This window comes from Hippocampus bargibanti, linkage group LG18 (assembly GCF_051943395.1).
Source record: "Hippocampus bargibanti isolate YZ-2025 linkage group LG18, ASM5194339v1, whole genome shotgun sequence".
NCBI classification, from domain to species: domain Eukaryota; kingdom Metazoa; phylum Chordata; class Actinopteri; order Syngnathiformes; family Syngnathidae; genus Hippocampus; species Hippocampus bargibanti.
The window spans coordinates 11240489-11247017 of record NC_142751.1 but is presented as its reverse complement, the minus strand read 5'-3'; positions in this window follow the sequence as shown (position 1 = coordinate 11247017).

Here is a 6529-nt window from a genome sequence, read left to right as displayed (position 1 = left end):
GAATCTGGATTTATACAACTATAATCATTTTAAGGTTGTCTTATTCGTACAAAAAACGTGTTTTGTTTACATTATTTGTGATTTTATAAAATGCGCAATATTATCCTACTTCATCTGATGACTATTTTTTCTATCCAGTCACCCATTTTCTAATCCACTTATTCTTACAAAGGTCACTGGTGTGCTGGCTGGCATCTATCCCAACAAAGAACACACTGAACTGGTTGCCAGCCAATTGTTGTTTTTTTAATAGCGGTTATATCAAAAGTGAGGCAACAACTTGGCAGTTTGCAGAACAAGACTTTCATCTGTAAGATATTTGAAACTTTGACCTATAGAATTTATTTCATTTTTTATGAGACAGAACTCAACAGCTTAATGTGCAAAAACTAAATGTGAAAAATGTATTTTACATATGGGACTGTGCAAAAATGTTGAACCTTGACTGACTCACAATCAAGTTTCCTTCTTAAGGCTACTCAATGTGTATACATTTCCTGGAATAAAAAGTAATCCACTAAAGTGTTCATGTGCAACCCTCCCCCATGCTTGAAATAAACCTTTGCCTAATGAGTCACACTGTAATCCCTCAGCCTTCTTCTGCAAATGTTAACACCAATATTACATGAAGGGAGAATGATTATATTTGTACAAGGAAGAGGAGAGCGTTGAGCCTCCTCACGAGTTCTGCGGTCATCTGGCGTAGTCACCAGACCTCCAAAACCGCAAGGTTTCCATTAGCTGCAACAATGTAACACTTCTGTATTGCTAAGAGGAGATGTCACAGGATCCGGAAGTTGATGTTATTCAACTGTAGCCAGAATATGGCACGTGTTTTGAGAGTAGGCCTTTATTTTTTTCACTATGGCTCTTGCAGATACTACAGATCGACCATGCATACGGGATTTGAAAAAAAAAATCTCAGTAAATTAGGGCATCAAATGGAATCTCAGCAGAACCATGATTTATTCAATTGGCATTTATTCGCCGCTACTTTAGATAACACCGGCTTAATGTCTTTTCACCTTTACCCTACATCTGCGATTGATTGAGAACTCAGGATAGTGAGTGTAGTGAGTCATATCGGGCGATCAGATAGGATTAAATCATATCCTCGTTCCAACTGAATGTTACTCAATGGTCAGTGATCAAGGCGTAGGTAAGACAAAGGTCGGTGTGAATCATGTGTTTACGGAGGATGATGTCACACTCTTGTGAAATGTTTTTCTAACTGGTTATGTTCTACCCTGATGTGGCTAATTAAAAGCATGGATGATCCTATGCATGAGCTGGTAGCGCCCTCTCTCGCAATTACACATATAGTGCACGAGTGGTTGTATTTTTACAAGATGTTTCTCGAGGTTTGGTCTTCATTTTCTCTTGTTAACACTTGATTATTGCACTCCTCCATGTATTTGGTCATAAGTGATTTTCAAAAACGTATACAAAAAGTATCTGAGGCCAGCTCGTACAATGTATTGAACATTGTCAGGATTTGTAAGATGGTGATCATTTTTTTAAATGAAATGTGATATGGGGAAAAAAATACATGATTGTAAGAGACAGAATTCAATTTAATCTGTTCCGCAATGCATACGCGGCAGCTTAAACCTACATACTTCCTCACATTAAGGTCAACAGAGCAGAACGTTATTGAGCGGTGTGTGTCATTTGTCAGTGGCGCGGTTACTGTTTTGACCTTTGCTGGACTGGCTGGTTTTTGCCAGCTCAACAATTTCCCTCATTTCCCCAAGTGAGAAGCAGGATAAATGTTAAATGACAAAAGATTGAAGCATGCAAGGGAGAATAAAGCAATCGGGGTTGGTGATTGAATCATGCAATGACTTTTTACTTCCTTCACCAGGGCCAAAAAGCTTGACGTTGGTTGATGCCTACTCAAGGCTACACAATTTTGATAATGCAGCAGTATGATAATTAGCCAGCAGGCTACACTGTTGCATAACACCTTGTATCTGCACCCATCTGCGATGTAGAAGATCCACAGACCTCTTACTCGCCGATGTTAGGGTCCAGGTCTATCCACATATACTGAAAATCCACATTCCATTTATTTGTATTGATTTTGGTCATATTAAAAGTGTTTGTCAGCCGAATTGGATTAGATTAGCCTTTATTAGTCTTGCAGTGGAGACATTTGCATTTCACAGCAGTAAAGTGATGAAAAAAAGAAGAAAGGAAAGTAAGAAGTAGAAAAACAAAATACAGGACCTGCTGTGAAGGCAGCCACTCTCGCAGCGCCATGTTAAAGTCAAAACAACAACAAAAAAACTAAATAACAAATAATGTGACATAACACAAAAGACAGTCAGTCATTCAAGCTTAAGCACTTTCTGCACCCTTTGTTTTATGACGCAATTCGAGATGAAAGAGGAGGCTCAAAGTGTCCTTTTCACCAGTGGATCAGGGTCACCATGACATGTACAAGCTAAATGTTAAAAGCAAACATGAAGCTGTAGCATCCAATGACGAAAAGATTGTCTCACATCTACTGTCCCACGTAAATCCGCTTCAATTCCAACCCGCGACAATTCCACATACTTATCGGCGCTCTGCGGTGATGCTCCTTTCAGCCGCAGACTGTACAACTGTGTACTGTAGTCGTACACATCTGCAAGGTACAAGCACATTACGATGCCATTATCTAAAATAAGACAACACGCAAACATTCACCCTGTCACCTCCATTGAGAGGCGAGGGCTGAGACGACACATCCATCGCATCATCCGCCAATCCTCACCGAACGGAAGTCCCAGCTGTGAGTAACACATGAAGCCTCCCTGTCATGTGAAGGAGGTACAGGGAGTAAAGACTGCCTTTGAGAAATCACCGGCGTTTCCCTTCATCGCTCTGTCTGCCATCCACCGCATCTCGCCTGAAACACGGCTCTCAGCAGATCAAACATGAACTGATGAAACAAAAGGAAAGAGAGACTTGTTTGTGATGGCTCAACAACAACAGTTATGAGTTTAAAAAAAGATGTATACAAAAAACATGACAGTCGACAACAGGATGATTGATGGTGATTTAGCACAACTCATACTGCCCAACCTTCGGCTGACAGGAAGAGGGAAGCAATTAACATCATTGTCACAAGGTTCATCGATTAGCCTCCATTTTAATGTGACATGACATATTAAGGAGCGAGTTGCTGTGCCACCTCTTACACTCGTGAGTTTGTCTGAGAGGGATGAAATGGTTTGCAGGTAAATGATGATTACATTTGCTTGTAATTATTACTCCCTAAAATTGTAAAAGATATCATTACTGCCAGTTAGTAATAGTTGTATTTTATAGTTGTTTTTTTTTGTCAATCAAGATGATAGAAATTTATTTTGCGTTTGTGTAATATTTTCCTATTTTTGGATTGGATTAGCCTTTATTAGTCTCCCAGAGGAGAAATTTACATTTTACAGCAGCAAAGTTATGGAAGGGAGAGAGGAAAGGAAGAAGTAGAAAAACAAAATAAAGGAACTACTGGAAAGGCAGCCACTCTAAAGGCGCAATCTTAACGTCAAAAGAAAAAAAAAAAAAAAAAAACTAACAAAATAATTTGACAACACAAAGACACAGTCATTCAATCTTAAGCACTTTCTGCACCCGCTTTCTTGTATGAAGCGGTTCAAAAGGAGAGGATAAAAGCGTCCTTTTCACCAGTGGATTGTGGTTTTGACTTTTGTTTTTAATATTCTGGCAAAGGGATTGTCAAATGAGGTTGTTGTTCTTCCTCTGCTGTATTGTGTTTTGCATCACACCGTTGTGCATATCATTAGTATTTATTTTAATATCAATATATTTCCTTATAGTTTCCAAATGTGACAAATACTGTTACATTTTTTATTTTGTTGATTATTTTTCAAATGTTTTGGAAATATGCATCTATTTTTGCTGTTTCTTGGTGTCGTAATTTGTTTTTGTGTATTGTTGTCTAAGACAGTTTTTTGTCTTTTATAATAACAACACATTACATTTTAAGCGCCTTTCAAAGCTGTTTCTATATATGCCCATTTTCTCGTATTTGTTTTTTTTTTTAGAGCTTAAACTCTCACCTAAAATCCGCCTCCATTCTTTATTTACTATTTAACCGGCAAGTCCCAAATCAATTCAGTTGAAATTGATGCTTTCTGAATAACAAATAAAAAAAAGAGAAAAATGAAATTTATTCATAGAGGTAAATGCAGTGGTCTTATGTAACACTTTGTCTACATCATATGTTGTCCATACCATCTTACCAAGCCGCGTGGTCACTTTTTTAAAAACACATCAGTGTGTGCAGTGCTGTACAGTGCCTCATTACTGTCTGGTGGATCAAATGAAGGTGGGAACCCTGTCCATGTGTTGCCATACCGCCGCACCCCCCACGCTTGGAATTAACTCGTCGACAAAGCGTTCTCACGCTAGGACTTGTCGGCACCGACGCCCACTCATGCGCTGATGTCAGTACATTGCTAGCAATTGGTGTCGGAGACTCATGTTGCGTGTCAGTAGGTTGTGTTGCTCATTTTCCTCCATAGTTTTGTATTGCATTTGTATTTATATTAAACTGCATCTTGATAGGGTGTGGGGTTGTCAATGAAAATCATAATCTAATTAGATTGAATTCTCAGGTCATACGTTTGAGTTGATTTTACAGATGTTCAATGTAAACGACACAGAATAAATGGCAGTGAAATGAGTGATCCCAACTATTTTAAGAATCCAACAGTTTTGAAAATCACATTGCTGAATTCTGTCAAGTCTTTTGTTCCGCCACTGACCCTCCTTCCCCCTCACCGAGTGAGCATTTGCGTCACGGCTTGGTCCCAGGACCAAAGGTACTTGACATTTTAGCATTTACAGGAGGTTTGCGCCTAAGGGACATTGTGGCTAAAAGGCAAAATATTGGACAATCGCTCCAAAGACTCTATAAATAGCCCGTTGTTTTTGTAATGCCAAAACGGATGTGTTTCTTAAAGACTCTGTCAAGTCAAAACAAAAAAAATGTGCAATAGACTTGCCACATTACAGTGAAAACTGCTGAAAAACTTCCCATCCCACCCATGCGAATTTGGTGATAGTCACATCAGTTTATCAATAGCTATGGAAGTGAATGTAAAGTGTATTTGCTTTGTCTTGCATGCGTCCATCAACCTTCCCGATCAATCGTGAAGCAAACAACACTATTTGACTTGTCCTTTTTTTTAACTGTTCCTGCTCTGCGGCTCTCTTTTAAACCGCCACCTGTCTTGGTCTGTGTTTAAAAAATGTAATTAACCTTGCGTTAACCCACTAAGCTATTCTCAAGGCTATTTGTCTCAATATTTATTACCACTCCACATCACCGTATCTGGATCTTGGCAGACGTTTTATTTTATTTTATATCTTTTACGATCATGTCCACGTAGCCGCATGCTGAGTCAGCAGGATCTTCACTGGAGCTGCCAGCATATGATTACGTTTTTTGAGGTGTAAAGTACTAAAACCAGAACAGCTTGTGGTTTTTAATGCCTTATAACTACCGATAATGACGTAGCTTCACGAGTTAATTTCTAGAAGTTGCGCTTCATTCTCTGACATCTGCTGGATTGAAATTCAAATGTGTTTTGCTTTCTGTGAAGAGCTAGCTCGAGGGATGTCCTTCCTTCCTGCCTACTTGAGATGTGGTTATTTGTGGAGTAGATTAGGGATTCTTGGAGTGTTGCTTATTCAATGTTTCCAATGGCCCTCCGAAGGCCATTATGAGCATCTTGACCTATTTGAGGATTGCGGGCTGTTTGGTTCCTTTCACCAACTGAAATCTGTACTGAAACCGTTCAGCTGTCATGACATTTCCCGGGACGTTAAAGACATTTTGTAACAAGGTTGTCTTTAAAATCTTAAATGAGAAGAAAGGAGCATCAGCCGATGTGTATGTGGAACTGTCGCGGCTTGGAATTGAAACGTATTTACTTGGGACAGGAGATGTGAGACAATCTCTTTTGTCAATGGATGCTATAGCTTCGTATTTGCTTTCAACAATTAGCTTGTAGCAGATGATGTACACGTCACCATGATGTCCCTTTGACCTCACCACTTCCATCTAGAACTGCTTCATACAACAGAGGGTGAAGAAAGTGATTGGATGACTGTCTTTGTGTTATCATATATAAATATATATATATTTTTTTACTTTCATTTGGCTTCAAGATGGTGCCGCGAGAGTGTATGCCTTTCCAGCAGCTCCTGTATTTTGTATTTTGTTTTATTTTTCCTTTTGCCTTCCTTCCATAACTTTGCTGCTGTGAAATGTAAATTTCTCCATTGCTAGAATAATGAAGGCTAATTCAATCTAATCTCCGAAATTACTTTGGGCGAGACGTTTGGGTACATCATGAGCTGGCAGTCAGTTGCTAGGCATATATAGACAAATTCCGACTTATATTTTCACGTATGGACAATTCAGACTTGACCAAGAATACGCCCCGTCCCCACAGGGGGGTTGTATTGGAGATTCAAACCCTGAACCTAAAAGCTGTGAGGCAGGTGAGTCTAC